Source organism: Tiliqua scincoides, chromosome 3, assembly GCF_035046505.1.
Source record: "Tiliqua scincoides isolate rTilSci1 chromosome 3, rTilSci1.hap2, whole genome shotgun sequence".
In the NCBI taxonomy this organism is placed as follows: domain Eukaryota; kingdom Metazoa; phylum Chordata; class Lepidosauria; order Squamata; family Scincidae; genus Tiliqua; species Tiliqua scincoides.
Genome location: NC_089823.1, coordinates 189,089,319 through 189,104,551, shown reverse-complemented (window position 1 = coordinate 189,104,551; position 15,233 = coordinate 189,089,319). Strand labels below are relative to the sequence as shown.

At 45.1% G+C, this 15,233-nt stretch overlaps 1 protein-coding gene across 4 annotated transcripts in view; it reads right to left on the bottom strand.

Moving 5' to 3' along the window:
- LZTS2 (leucine zipper tumor suppressor 2) overlaps positions 1–15,233 on the bottom strand; it is a 65,250-nt gene that overhangs the window by 36,435 nt on the left and 13,582 nt on the right. Inside the window, exon 1 of one of the 4 annotated variants that reach the window (XM_066620333.1) lies at positions 6,016–6,143. The exons of the other annotated variants lie outside the window; for them this stretch is intronic. The gene's annotated coding sequence lies outside the window, so the exon portion shown is untranslated. Of the gene's footprint in view, positions 1–6,015; positions 6,144–15,233 lie in introns of those variants that run through there. 4 annotated transcript variants of the gene reach the window in all.

The window sequence follows — 15,233 nt, the reverse complement described above, 5'->3', positions numbered from 1 at the left end:
GCCTCAGACTGTTGGCCAAGTGTCTCTTCAAACTGGGAAAGGCCATGTTGCACAGCCTGCCTCCAAGCAGGCCGCTCAGAGGCCAGGGTTTCCCACCTGTTGAGGTCCACTCCTAAGGCCTTCAGATGCCTCTTGCAGATGTCCTTGTATCGCAGCTGTGGTCTACCTGTAGGGCGCTTTCCTTGCACGAGTTCTCCATAGAGGAGATCCTTTGGGATCCGGCCATCATCCATTCTCACAACATGACCGAGCCAATGCAGGCGTCTCTGTTTCAGCACTGTATACACACTGGGGATTCCAGCTCGTTCCAGGACTGTGTTGTTTGGAACTTTGTCCTGCCAGGTGATGCCGAGAATGCGACAGGCACACAGTGCAACATATACAGTACATGATCTCACAGAGACTTATTCATACTGGATGGTAACAGGCAGGAAAAGTAATGCACGATACCAGCTAAAAGACGGAGCTACGAACAAGAGTGTAGCTGTGGGGAAGCAGAGTTCTGGGACTTCTGCTGATGATATCACCACTCTTATTGTAGGAGGAGAGTTCAGGTGATGCTTTTGAAACTGTTTTCAAAGGATTTTAGCAAAGAAGAAGCATGAGGCTCAGCAAGAGGCAAACTGAGAAATTTGCCTAGGGGCATATGGTATGTTCTGAGAGGCCCTTGTCTTTTCAAAGGGCTGCTTGAGAGACAGTATATAGCTTGCGCTACATTCAGGCTACAATCCTATGCAAATTTAACTGAGAAAAAGTCCTATTAAAAACAGTGGAACTTACTTCTGAGGAAACATGCAGGCTAGCACTCTAACATACCTTTTATATTTACCTGCAACTTTAATTCCAATTTTTTAAATTTTTATACATTTAATTTAAACTATTACAACCCACTTTAAGAGTCTGGAATGAAATCAGGTACAGATCAAATATAATAACTTTCAAAGTAGAAGTAAATGGTAAGATGAGAAAAGTCTCTAATGAAGACATTAAAAATTGATTATTTTGTTGTATCGTCTTAGTAGGGTACAGTTAGGGGGAGTGTCATGATGAGCTCCTGCATTTGAAAACGTTCAACTACACCACTTGCTACAAACCACAAAGTTCTCTGTTGGAATCTCACCTCTATCATGAACATGCCTAGGTAGCCTTAGGCAAGGCACTCCCTTTCAACCTTCACTTGCCACCTGCAATATAAGGATAATACTACCTAACTACTTACTTATCCTAAGAAGGTTGTTTTAAGGATTTCACCAAGATAAAGCACATGAAGTGCTTTGCACATTCAGAAAGCTCAGTTTTATTATTTTTATTATTGCTGTACACTGTCACTGTATTGCTGTTACTGAACAGTAGAGGGCATCGTTCATTACATGAACAAGAAATAATGCTCAAGCAACTCACTAAAAAAAACCTACACAGAAATGGTGTGGCATACTCATAAATACATGCAACTCAACTAAGCCCAAGGCCATGTGCAATATGACCATCTGGTCAATTTTCAAAAATATGAGTCTCTCAGGATCAAACATAAGTCTGTTGAAGGAGGAGGAGAAAAGGTAGAGAAAGAAGTGGCTGCTTTATCAAGCTCTATAAAAAGTCAAGCCAAGAGAAAGCTCTGAAATGATTCTGCCAAAGTACAGGCCATCTGAATACAAGACAACTAAAAGCTTGTACACCTGCAAAAGCATTCACAATACTGTAGATTTCCTCACTCCCCATCTTGCTGGTAATCTTCTGAGTGCCCAAGCACAGAAGATGAGACAGGCAAGACAAAATCAACTTTAGTCACACCAGAAGGCAAAATTTAAATCCTGTCGTCTAATCTTTGTACTATTTCAATGTGAACAGACTTCTGGAGAAAGGAAACAAACCTGGTAGCATAAGAAAATGAGGAGTGGGGAAAGAAAATCTTCATTGGCCCCTACTCACAAAGACCAAGATGCAAAGGAAAAGTTGTAGATACAATTTAGTAGAAATACTTCCTCTGAATTTTTCCTCTGCTAACTCTCCTGCATCTAAAAAGAAGCTTAAATCATAGTGGAAACCACATACAACAAATACCTTGGGGGAGACACACTTGCCACCTTCAGCCATCTCTAGGCAGGAACAAGAGTAGCTGGAACACAACTCATATGTCAGGGCATATCTTACATCTAGCTCTGGGACTCCCTGCCTTGGGAAATCCATCTGGTTCCTGCTCTAATAACCTGCTGAAAGAAACTAAGTATTTTTTTGTTCCTGCTGGATGACTGATCTCTACTTCTTTTCTTCAGACCAACTTTCACTTATTATTAATTTCACTATTTGCATATCTACAACTGAGAATACAGCACAAAAATGCCCGGGTAAGAAATCTACTAGGCCCAAATTCATAGGGTACTGGAATGGCATAGAAGCTGGCACTGTAACTACTAGAACACTCTGTAGTCTGGTTCCATGTTGCACCCATAATGTATGGAAAGTCCCATCACCTGTGTTGCCAGACTCAAGCTGTTCTTATGTCAGCATAAGAAGCCCAGATGTAGACACATTGGTGATGTGGGAAGAAGCTACATTAGATGGGTGACCTCCATGACCACCGCTTCTATAAGCAAAATAAAGCCCAACCACAAGGAAACCATTTTCTACGGCTGCCACATAGCACTGTAAAAAGCCATGTGGCTTTCACAGGTGATGCTGTTGGCTGCCAAAAGATAAGGTTGCTCTTATCTCACAGGGGCAAACTGTGACCCAAGTAATACATTTTCTTGCCACTTGGCAGCCACATGTGTCACCTGTGAAAATCTGGCTCTCTACAAAATAGCTCACCTGCCCACAATTTCTATAAAGATCTGCCTCAGTTTCAGAGGATGTAAAAAGGCTTTACCGCAATACTGCAGCACCTGCTTTGCATACAGAAGGTCCAAAGTGCAATCACAGGCATCTCCAGGTAGGACTGGGAAAGATCCCCATCTGAAACCTTGTAAAGCCACTGCCAGTCAAAGAAGACAACACAGAACTAAATGAACCCATACTCTTGACTTAGTGTATAAGGCAATTCTGGTTGCTCATATGTGTACATTCAGGCCTGCTTGGGCAGCATAACCATCTCAGTGTGCATTGGTCTCTTACAACATGCAGGGATGTGCAGGGTGGGGACAGCAGGTGAGGCAGAACAACCTTGCCTCACCTCACTTCACCAGGTACACAAACACAACCCACACACTCTGCTGGGAGCAATTGCATTGTGAATGTTTGCGCACTCACAGCTTTGGCAGCAGCAGCACTTTTTGGAGGACTCAGATGGAGCATTTCTGCCTCCCCTGCCGCCTCCACACGGCACATCCCTGCGACACCTCAGTCTTTGCCACATAAAGTCAACTTGCACTATGTATTTCACTGTCAGCCCTAATAATAATAATAATAATAATAATAACAACAGGTATTTATATACCGCCTTTCTTGGTCTTTATTCAAGACTTTATTCAAGGCGGTTTACATAGGCAGGCTTTATTTAAATCCCTTATTAAATAGGGATTTTTACAATTGAAAGATGGTTCTTTCTTTCAAGAACCACTACATTCAGGTGTTTCATTCCGATCTGGCTTCACATTCCGCCCTCCATCCTCCCACGCTCAGAGCAGATGGAATAGCTCGGCTTCAGCTTGTCAGCTGCTTCAAGGTCGCACGGTGCCGGTGGCCTCGAACTGGCGACCTTGTGGATGTTATCTTCAGGCAGACAGAGGCTCTACCCTCTAGACCAGACCTCCTGCCCTGCCAAGAATCTCTTGCATTTGCACCTCAGTTTCCTTCCGACAAACTGCCAATAAAAGCTCTCACTCCCTATGGGCTTCATGGTCACTCCTGTTGTGGATACAACACATCAAACCTACCGATAAGTATAACCCAGTTTGGAATCCTAGGGGATGCTGCTATTAGGGCAGGCCATGCTTGACTCAAGACACAAACATCAGTGAAAACTAAAACAGCAAAAGAAAAATAGAGGGGGAGGGGGGACTGTCAACCTAAAGTCACAGGGACTGCAAGTAGGATTGACTGAGGCACTTCAGAAGAGCTGGGACAAACACAGATTTGTCGAGGGCTCAGATTCACAAGGGCTGTGGGTAGGGATTGAAGGGCAACAGAAGATCAAGAGCTCTTTGGGGTGTATTTGTTCCTGAACACCCACCCTTGCTGCCCACCGCACTCTGGTACCAACAGACGCTGTGCAAGCAAGGCCCTGATGCTGCCACCCCCTCATCTGCCTGCAAATGCCAGGCAGCTTCAACACTGGCTTGCAGAAGAGACATCTCCATGACCTGCTTGCAGATTTGAGAAGACAGGCCTGCCCACCCCTCCTGTCACGCAGCTGCCTCAGCCCTTGGCGTTTATATGATCTTTGGATTTTTTCCTTCTTTAAACAGAAGTGCAGCCCAGACCCCCTGGTGTGACTGTGGCAGCCATATGATTCACCCAGCAGCTGTTCCTGGAAGTTCACTGGAACATCTTGCTGCACAGGCTGGGTACTGAGAAGAAACTGGGGAGGGGCTACTCTTAAAGGGATACCACACCAGTAAAAGAGCAGCATGATTTAGCTGACAGCATCATCTATGGACATGGCAAAGCCAGATTCAAATCTCTGCTTAACTACGAAACTTACCGGGTGGCTTCGAGCAAGTCTCATCCAAACCTGTCTCACAGGGCTGTTGTGAGGATCAAATAGCTGGAAGGTATTTTGTACGTTGAAACGAGTTGATGAACGTATAAAGATGCCCCCACATAGGTGGATTTTTAAAACTCTTTAAATTGGGTTTTTAAATAATAATTAAATACAATTTTTAAAGCATTAAGCTTGCAATCCTGTACACACTTACTAGGGAGGAAAGCCCATTGAAGTCAGGGCTTATTTCTGAGTAGACATGCACAGAATTGCACTGTTAAGTTTCCTTCTTGTAAGGATAGGACATATTTCACATAAACTATAACTCTTAATAGCCCAGTAAGACAGGACTCTGGAGTACTGCTCATATCACTACTACCTGCACTCAATTAAGTACAGTTAACAAGTGGTGTGTTATTATTGTTTTAAGTACTTTGAAGGAAAAGTTGCACAGAAGGAGTAATTTCCACACACCCCCCCAAAAAAAACTCCACACTGGACACCACACTGCTCTTCTAGGCCTACACTGGCATTGTGATATAGCTCAGACACAGGGAATTTTAGCCTTAGGCATGATCTCATTCATGGAAAAAGATGCTGGAATGCCAATGAGTAGCACATGAGTCATACATTAGACTTAATCCACCACAAGAAGGCAGTACTGAAGTATCAGCAACTGAAGTCTCACACCAGCTAGCACATATGTTCACCTATTTCTGACACATGTGCAACCTCTGGTGCTGCTTCCAGAGGCCTGTCCTATATAGGTTTTGCTCCCCCCATATTTCATGCATCTTAAAATACTATGCCACTCCATATATTTAAAACTAATGTGGGAAGTGGCCAGAATGTTCCCTAGTAAAACTGCTGTTCATCTCCTTCTTGCCCCATAATCGTCAGATCTAACTTTGGATCTGTTAGTGTCTTTCTTGTGCCAGTTTTAAGAGAATCTACTCTGTACCAGGGCCATGAGAGGCTAGGCCCCACAATATGATGGAAAATAGATTGGGAGGGTATATCCTCAGAAGAACTGAAATGGTCCAAGGTTTGTTTCTTGGTCATTGTGGCACCAAGCACAGGACTCTTAAGGAACAGAAGAAAAAGACCTCAGTTTCTCAATCAGACTGAGCATGGACTCCCCAAGGGGGTGTGGGTTTTTTTGAACCAACAGAGCTAAAATCCACATGCCTTGGGAAAAAGTGACATGCAAGCAAAGTTGCAGACATAACATTTATCTGTTAGAAGGTGAGAAACCCAGTAACTGCAGGCAGCAAGTGCTGCAAATTCTATTTAGGGAAGCATGTTGCTTTGAGCTTTCCAAAAACACAAGACACACACCCTCCTCCACCTAACCTAACATGCAGATAAGCCTTTACCCAGAGAGGACAAGGGGCAACTCTTGGCACATAGCAAGTTCCAGGAGGTCTTCTCTTCAAGCAGTCCACTTCAGACTTTCTCCTGTTCAGCACTCTCCTTCGCCCTAAGAGCGCATTCAACAGCCTGAACAAACACCAGATGGATGAACACACCACTCATAACATTTCCCACACTTTAACACAAAGCCTCATATGACCAGATGGGATCCATCATGTGCCAGTCATGTGGCTACACAGTACATTCAAGCATAGTAAATGTTTAACCCTTCACAAACTGGGACAGGAAACCCATCCCGTTGCACAGGTTTGGCTGGCCCAATAATTGCCATCTTTGGCCGCTCTCCAGGGGTAGAAGCAAGAGGAAACACATGCCTCTCTACTGTGCTACCAAAGCAAGATAGTGCCAAAAGACATTGTCAAGGCAAATCACTATAGGTTTAAACATTCAGCAAGTTTTATGAAATGTTGTGCACCTTTCCCTCCCCCCATACCAGTGTGATTGCCTCTTTTTAAATTTAACTAAGTAAAATCTTTTTCCCAATAATAATGGAAATCCTCATATTTCATCTTTCCTTTTCTTATTTGACCAAAATTATTCTCTTCGCATCCCCGCATTGCATGACTTTACTAGCATGCACTCAGTGGTGAAAGCTTTAATATTTGGGGCCATATTTGTAAGAAGTTATGAAAAACTAAAAGCGAGACCCAATTTCTCAGAGGATGTCTGTACTGAAGCAGACTAAGGTCTGATTCAGTGCAGCCACCCATAAACTGAAAATCCATAACTTCAGTTCCACTTGGGAAGTCATTTGGGTAAGCCAGCCCCACTTGCAGTTGCTGTGATTACCCACACACCACTGCAGGCTCTTTAAACTTCCAATACGTTTTGGTCCCTGTGGAAAAGCAGGCCTGGGAATCTGCTCTGCTGCAGACTGGGACTTTATTCTGCTCTCTTATAGGCCCTAAGCATGTTCCTGCAGAGGCTCTGTGTCTTCATTTCAAGCCCCCCCCCCCCATCTTTTAAAACCATGAAAACAGAATTAGCTTTGTTCCTTTTGCTTTGTTCTGTTTTATTTAATGAAGGGCTTGTAATTTAAACTCCACAGTGTACAGAGTCTCTCCAAGAAAAGACGTCATCTCTCAAAGCTGGAGTCACGTGCATCACTGCTGTGGGTGGCCACTTCACTTTGCAGCCATGAGGGTGCTGCAGCTGTTTACATGGTTGTGGCAGTTGTAACCTTGCTATTATAAATCCACTTTTCTCTTCCGGTCTGGGCTGTTCTTCATCTGCAACACACAGTAGAAAAAAGGATGCAAAAAGAAAGATGGTTGTGACAGCCCTACTTGAGGTGACATATGTGAATAGGTGGCAGAAAGTATACCTCCTAAGATGTACCTTCAACAATGGTATTAATGTCATGGTTGGGACACAAATTGCATTTATGATGGGAGAGTAACACACGTGGATGAGAGAACAACTACCTGAAGACTTGGCTATGACAAATGGTCAAGCTACATTCCTGCCGTGTAAGAACACACACCATAACACTGCTTACGTTCGTATTAATTTACACTATATAGCTAATTCATACAATTTTACTAGGACCAGAGTACGGGTCATTTTACAATAAAATCAGATGGTGGTGTGCAGGCCAGTCCTGCCTCACCAGGATAAACGGTCACAAATTCAGCACCCCCCCCCCTCCAGATTCCTGGGCCTTCACCACCACCGCGCTTTCTCCTGCTCAGTTCTCAGCACAGCTCTCTCCGCTGTAAGGGAACAAAATGCAACGCAGCCAAGCAGAAAGAGGAGAAATGGTCCGCCCTTCATCTGCACCAGTTAGGCCTGTTCTGAGGAGCACTCAGCCCACAAGATAAACACATTCATTGTTGCTGCCTCATCCATCCAGAAATCCACCAAGGCCTTTCCGAATAGGTCATTTCGGTGCAGAACGGCATGGATGACCCTTACAGCGCTGCCTGCAAAACAAACCCGCAGCAAAACAAACCCGAGACCCCCTGAGGCAGAAGGCAGGTTTGGAGCAGAGAAAGGTTCTGCTGTAAGACTTGCTGCCTCCAGGACGGCGCATTCCTTTGCTTCACATTGTCAGCCTGGGATTTCCTTAAATAAAACAGAGGTGCGGAAACAAGCCCTCTTGGCAGGCAAAACACCGCCAGATGGAGGGGGAGGATGAACATTTTTGCACAAGGCCTAGTCCCAGTTGTTGCAACTTTTGCCAGCCAGACAAAAAGGTTTAGAATTTTTAGACCACAACACCTCCACTGGCAAGCACAAAGAGCTTGCTGACACCAAGCATAACACTTTCTTTAAAAGGGAAAGCCCCTTCAGTAGGAGTCCCTTTCTCTTTAGGTATCAAGATCTAAGTGAACAGAAACATATCACAACCCCAGCAACATAGAAACACAGCACAGTCACTAGCACTTTGACATGAAAAACCTAGACATCAATTCAAAGCTCTGCCACAGACTCCCTGTACAGCCTTTGGCAAGTCTCTGCAAAATGCTGACAAGAGAAAGGGATGCTCCCTTACTATCACATTGTTTTGAATCCAGAGTGGTAGGAAATTTAAGGGCAACTTGACTAAGTCATTGCCTCCTGAGAAGAGGATACCAGAGATGTGAGTGTATATATAACATCTGTTTATTTAGAAATATATAGGTTTGCTGATGGGGAGCAGGCTAGCACAAAGGCAGTGGTGACCCAAAGCAGCATCAGCCAGAACAAGATTTTCAAAATACTGATTCTGCCAGCCAGGAAAGCAACCTTTCCCAAATCAGTTTCAAAACCTCACCATCTCAAAGTACACAAACTATTTCATTCAGGTTCAGCTCCCACCCTTCACATAGATGATGCTTCTTCAGGTACCTTCTACAATGTATTTTCAGGCAGTGGCATCGCTAGGGGGGTGTGGGGGTGCGGACCACACTGGGTGACGCACAAGGGGGGGTGACGCGCACTGGGAGGGTGACGTGCTAAAATTGCAGTGGTTAGGTGTAACCCCATCATGTTATATACCATTGGATGCGGAATTTCCAGCTGAATGCAATGCAAAAAACGGGAGTGAAATCTTTCTAACAAAAGTTATTGGGGAAAGACCAGAAAACAAAAAATGCATGGAGTTCAATGGAAAGTGAAACCGAGCCGTATCGCGCATTTACTCATGAGTAGGCAAACGTGCCTTAGTCCGTCCGAAAGGGCAGGCTGAGAGGAATCCAACAACACCAGAATGGTCCTGATCCAATGAATGTAGCCCCCCAAAATCACCCGAGAAGGAGGTCCCTCCCTCCAAGCTGGTGAATGTATTGAGCCCTATGGAACGTGAAACTAAGCCACATGGTCGCGTTTACTTGCGAGTAAGCAAATGTGCCTTGGTTTCTGGGCAGGTCAGGCAAAGGGAAATGTGAGGCCACCAGAATGGTCCTGATTTGATGCAACTGGAGCTCAACAAATGCTCCAGAAGGCAGCCCCCCACCCATAAAAAGTATGAAACAGAGGCTTGACAGGGTAAGGTGAAATTTTTTTCTGTTTTAGGCTGCAATCCTGTCCACACTTTCCTGGAAGTAAGCCCCACTGACTATAATGGGACTTACTTCTGAGTAGACAGGCATAGGATTGGGCTTTCAGTCTTGTAAAGCCAGGTGGGTCCTGATAGTGATATGCTTGAAATATAAGAACTTAAATTGAACTGGGTACTGGTTAGGAGTGAAAATCTTACTGATTCTTTTTGTGTGTGGGGGGGGGGTGATTGCAGACAGGCTGCAGAGAAAAGTCACTTGGTGGAACAGGACTGGCTTTCCCTTATTTATTTATTTTACTTTAATTTATTTATAATTATTTATTTTAATTTGCTTTATGATGGGTCCTGGACAGATTGTCATTCCCAGTGCTAACAGTTTGAGATCTGCTCCAATAAGGTGTTGGTAAGTTGACACCCTGGTGGGAGGTGACACCGCTAGTGACCAAAATCACTAAAATCACAGTTTGCAAAAATAATACATCATGTTATATATCAATCAATGTGTAATTTAATGCAGAATGCGATGAAACAAACTGCGTTGAAATATCTTTATTCTATCAAAAGGTACAGCCAAAAAACCAGTGGGGGTAGGACTATGGTAGATCACCACGCCCACCACCTGGAGTGTTGCCCCTCCCACTGCATGGGGGTGACGCACTGACCTCCCACACCAGGTGTCGTGAACCCTAGTGACGCCACTGTTTTCAGGTACTTTCTTAACTAGGTTTTGGGGTAAACGCGAGTTTGATGAGGTACCAGGAGAACGTAAGAGACGGGCAGCCCAATCCGGAGCTGCCCAGTGTGTGGGGCTGCAGCGGTGCCGAAAATGGCTGTCGCTGCATCCCATGCACCCCAGTCAGCAGCCGCTGCCACCTCCTCTTCCCCTGGGGAAAGCAAGTAGCCCCACAATGAGGCTACTCAAGTCTACATCGACCCAAGGATTGACGTAGAATTCAGAGTCTCCGTGTTGGTGGACAGCCTGACATGGAGGCTCAGGATCCGGTGAAGCAAAGTTCCACCAGTCCCGCCTCCCTCCTGCCCTGCTCCATCCCCCCGGCAAGCCTCCTCCCCACCCTCTCCCTGTCCCCCCTCTGCCTCCGCCTTCCCCTGCCCTGCCTCTTCCCCATCTCCCCCCTCCACACCCTCACCTACCACTCCACTGCCCAGCAGTCCATGCAACTGCCAAGTGGCAGAGTTCCAGTGGTCCGCTGGCACTAAACCAGCACCAGGCTAGTGCCGGCGCTCCACCGGTGCTAGGACTCACAAATGTGCCTTACAGCGGTAAGCCAGTGCACACTGAATAGAATTGGGTCCCCAACACAGCTACTCAACAACATGGAGACAAGACTTTCTCTCTTTGACCCATTCATATTTTGTGTGTGTGTGTGCACGCGCGTGCGCGCAAGAGAGAGAGAAATTCCTGAGAAAACCTGATATTACCTGTTTCACTTTTGTGACAACCTGGGTGTAATGGAAGATCAGAAGATCATCAAGTGGATGATGTGGGGTTGACAGCGGATTCCATGTTTTGACAGCTGTTTGACAGCTCTGGGAAGGGCAGGGCTGGCTCCACAGCTGTAATCAATCATGGCCAATAGAGACCTGGATGGACACCTGAGCTTCATTTGACCTTGATGGGACGTTGAATGGACATGGGCTGAAGAGATGGCTCACCTGAGCCTAATTTGGATTTAATGGGACATACAAGGATAAAAGGCAACTTCAGAAGGAGCAAAGCTACCTGACCCAGAGCTACAGGAGAAGGAGACTACCAGAACTCTGCTAGAGGACACAGAAGGGGACTGCCAGGACTCTGCTGGAGAAGACACTCTGCTGGAGAGAACACAGAGGAGGGACTCTGCTGCAGTAAACTGCTACTAGGAAAACTGAACTAGAGGCTTCAGACCTTTACCCACTAAGCTAAGTGGAGTTTTGGGGAGGGGAAAGCCTTGGGACAAAAGGACTTGCAGGGAGTGTATGTGTTTGTAGCAATAAATTATTGTTAATTGCTCAACTGATAAGGAGTTCTGTTCATTTCTTTGCACACCATAGCTGTTCTTGGAAAAGGAGGGGGTTAATTAGCCAAAAAGTGGGCATTAGAAGGGAGTTGAAATATTTGGACGGGACAAATTGGCATAGTCAGCAGGATAGGGAAAATTGGGATTCTACAAATTGGCGTAGTCGGCAGGATAGGGAGAATTTGGGCAAGACACTGGGTCACAGGTACACTGCAATAGAATCATTTTTATTTTACCATAGGTGCCCAGTGTGCAGGGCCAGATCACTCATTAGGCCAGCTGAACCTTGCATCTCTGGTTGCAGGCTGGGGGAGCTAGCAAGAAACATCCTGCACCCTGCAACAGTCTGTCAGGTGCTTCACCTGGCAACTCCACTATCACTACGAATGCAAGGTAAGGATGAGCCTAGGAAGGCTCATCTCCTTCTACTCTAGTTTGGCTGCTGCTTGTTGTCAAATGGTCACTGGAGAAAATGCAGGGGGTGGAGATGTTTGGTTCCCAAAGTTCTCCCAGCCAAGCAACTTTACAAAAAGTGGAAGTGAAGCAGCAGACAGGGATAACATGTGCTGGGTGGTGATGACACACAAAAGGTGAGCACTGGTGAGAATGGGTGGCAAATTTGAGCGGAATCGCAGAATTTGAGTTCAGGTGGCAAATCACCTTGGACCAGCCCTGCCAATGTGCAAACTTCCACAAATAGCCACTTTGGAAGAAAATACAGTTGCTGTTTTGAGGGGGACTTTTGGCATAGAAACAACGTAAGAGGAAAACATTTTTGGGGAATGCCATGCTTCCACACTGAATCAGAGGGCCTTACAGCTGTTTGGAGACTTAAAAGAAGCTCTTCCAGTGCACTTCTTACTTTAACCCCACCTGATAGAGATGGGCTTACTGAGATATCTAGCTTGGCCCAGTCCAACCCTATGCATTTCACTGAGAAGTAAATCCCTAAGAATTCAATGGGACCTATTCTCAGGGTAAGTGTGCATAGGAAGGCAGCCTATGGAAAAACTGCTCTTTCAAGACATGGAAAAGAACTGAATGGCAGGGGTGCTCATTTTCCCTAGACAGGGATGGAGTGTGAGCTGGACCCAAGGGAGCTGTATGTGGGGAGAATATCTGGTCTGCATGCTGCAGTCCTGAGGACTGGGCCTTTTCTCACAATATGACATAATCATCTTCTCATTCCTTTTGCTACATAAACTGCTTCAAGAACTTTTTGTTGAAAAGTAATATACTATATATTTTTTAAATTAATAAATTTGTGAGGAGGTTTGGTTACCACAAGTCTCTTGCCATGTATAAGGAGACGGAGGCCACGTTTATAAAGGATGCTTCACCTTTACTAATTCTGACTTGGACATACACACCACTTTAAATACGTATTTAAAAGATCAAGAGAAGACCAAAAAATCCCTTCACATAGAAAAGTGGATACCAGGGGAAAAAATCTCCAACTCTCCTTCCTGATATGCTAGTTTTCTATGTCAAAGGGCTTTTATTGTTTTTGTTTGTTTTAATACAAAAAAAAGATTTAAGCATATCACCTGCAATTCAAAGTGGTACAGTTTGAAGTGGTACACATGGCTGGAGAAAAAGCAGAGCCTAATGGGGGTTGTACACAGAAGCAATTTTTATTTTGACAGAAATTACTTTTATTTTGATAGGGCCCAATCCTATTCAACTTACCAGCACTGATGCAACCATGCCAGCCAGATGTAAGGGAGGGCACCAGGATGCAGGTCTCTTGCTGTCTTGTGTGCTCCCTGGGGCATTTGGTGGGCCACTGTGAGATACAGGAAGCTGGACTAGATGGGCCTATGGCCTGATCCAGCAAGGCTGTTCTTATAGCAGAGTATATAAGACATCCTGCAGTGTAGGGGCAATCATGGAGGCCTCCTCAAGGGCTGCATTGTAGTTGCATCGGAGCTGGAAATTTGAACAGGAACAGGCTCTATGACAGCATACTATGGGATTTGATCACCTTGGGGATAGTCCGTATGAGAGGAAGCCCGTAGGATAAGGGACTGGGATTTCATCCCAAGTTGTGTTTGAATGTGTCACCTATCTTCCCACCTGGCTCATGTTCAAGTGAAAAGAGCGAGCACAAAAATAACCAGAGATAATCCATCATTCCAACCAGGGTTGTGGAATCAGTACCGATTCTGACTCCACCCAAAATTGTTTCCAACTGCACAACTCTGACCCTAACTGAGGAGCTGAAATGTGGGTTGAAGGAATAAAGGGTGCACAGTAAAAAGAGGGACGTTGGAGTGACACAGTACAATGTCAGTCCACTTTGGGTGCACAGTGAAACAGCTGTGCAACATATACTCAGATGTGCATTTTCTCACTGTTGGTGGAAAAACCAGGGCAATAAAGTCACTCATGACAAAACAAATTGCTGGAAACAAAACCCTAACTCCCTGTCTACAACACTAACCATTAGGGTGCCATGTGTATGGAGCTGTGCAATTCTCTGCATAAAGCTTCTTCTGCAGTTCATGAGTAAAACAGCCCATCATAGACTGATTTATTCTTACTACACATGGGCCCAGTTAATGCTCAGAAACTGATCTATTTGTTCTCTGCAAAACTGCCCTGAAGTACAGTGTCTCCTCTTTTAAATGACAATTCCAAAGATCACCACCCCCACTATGACACACGCCTACAGTCGCTTTGCTGATTTTATAAAATCAAAATGCTAGAAGGGACTTAAAGGTCATTTCATCCAAATCCTCTTTCATTCCATTCACTAGCATGCCTCACACTCTTCAATTTACACCAGTCTCTCCTTGTGTATATGGAATTACTCCTGATCTAGTTGCAGGCCTGTCTAAAAAAAGGCCAGATCCGATTCAAACAGGTCACCTTCACAGTATCTAAAAAGGAGAGCGTGTTCTTTGTAAAACAAACCAAATTTTGTGAACCGAAAGCCTGAAATCTATTACCCCCCCCCCAAAAAAAAAACCCAGCCCAATCCTATCCCCCGCCATGTTGTAGCATGCAATTGGAGCACACACTGCATGCTATGGTAGGGGGGATAACTGGACAACCTGCAGGAGGTAAGTATTTTTTTTTACTTATTTCCTGATAGGCTGGCCAATCAGCTATGGGTCTTCTCAGACTGGTACAAGACTGAGGACAGCCTAGTGGCATGTCAGGTTGCAAAATAGGATCCTGCAAAAGTGAGCACCACTAGAGCCACCTCTCCTGCCCTCAGTTTCCCTGGTTTCTCCCCCTCCCCACTCATGAACCATCCTCCATGCCAGCCGACCAACCCTAGCTTCATCCAGCGTCATTGGCAGCAGAGTCAACCATTGTAGCTACTTTGTGGCAGCAGTCCCAGATAGCCCAGCAGTGGCATGAGCTTCATGCTGACACAGGACCTTTCACACTAGTGGTATGCTAGTCCCATTGTCATAAAAAGCCTATAGGATTGGGGCGTACATAATGTAAATTTGGTTGCACAATCTATGCAGTTTGTGGGGGGGAGTTGCAAAAGATCCAATTTTATGGTGTTATTTTCTCAGAGACTGAGAGTATGGATTAACAGAAACTGAGAAGTTTAGGGTATGAATCAAAAAGCGGGGACAAGGACAGAAACTCGGTTCCATTAAAAAAACCCTGTTCATAGGAAGCTCTACAAGACCTACTAGGG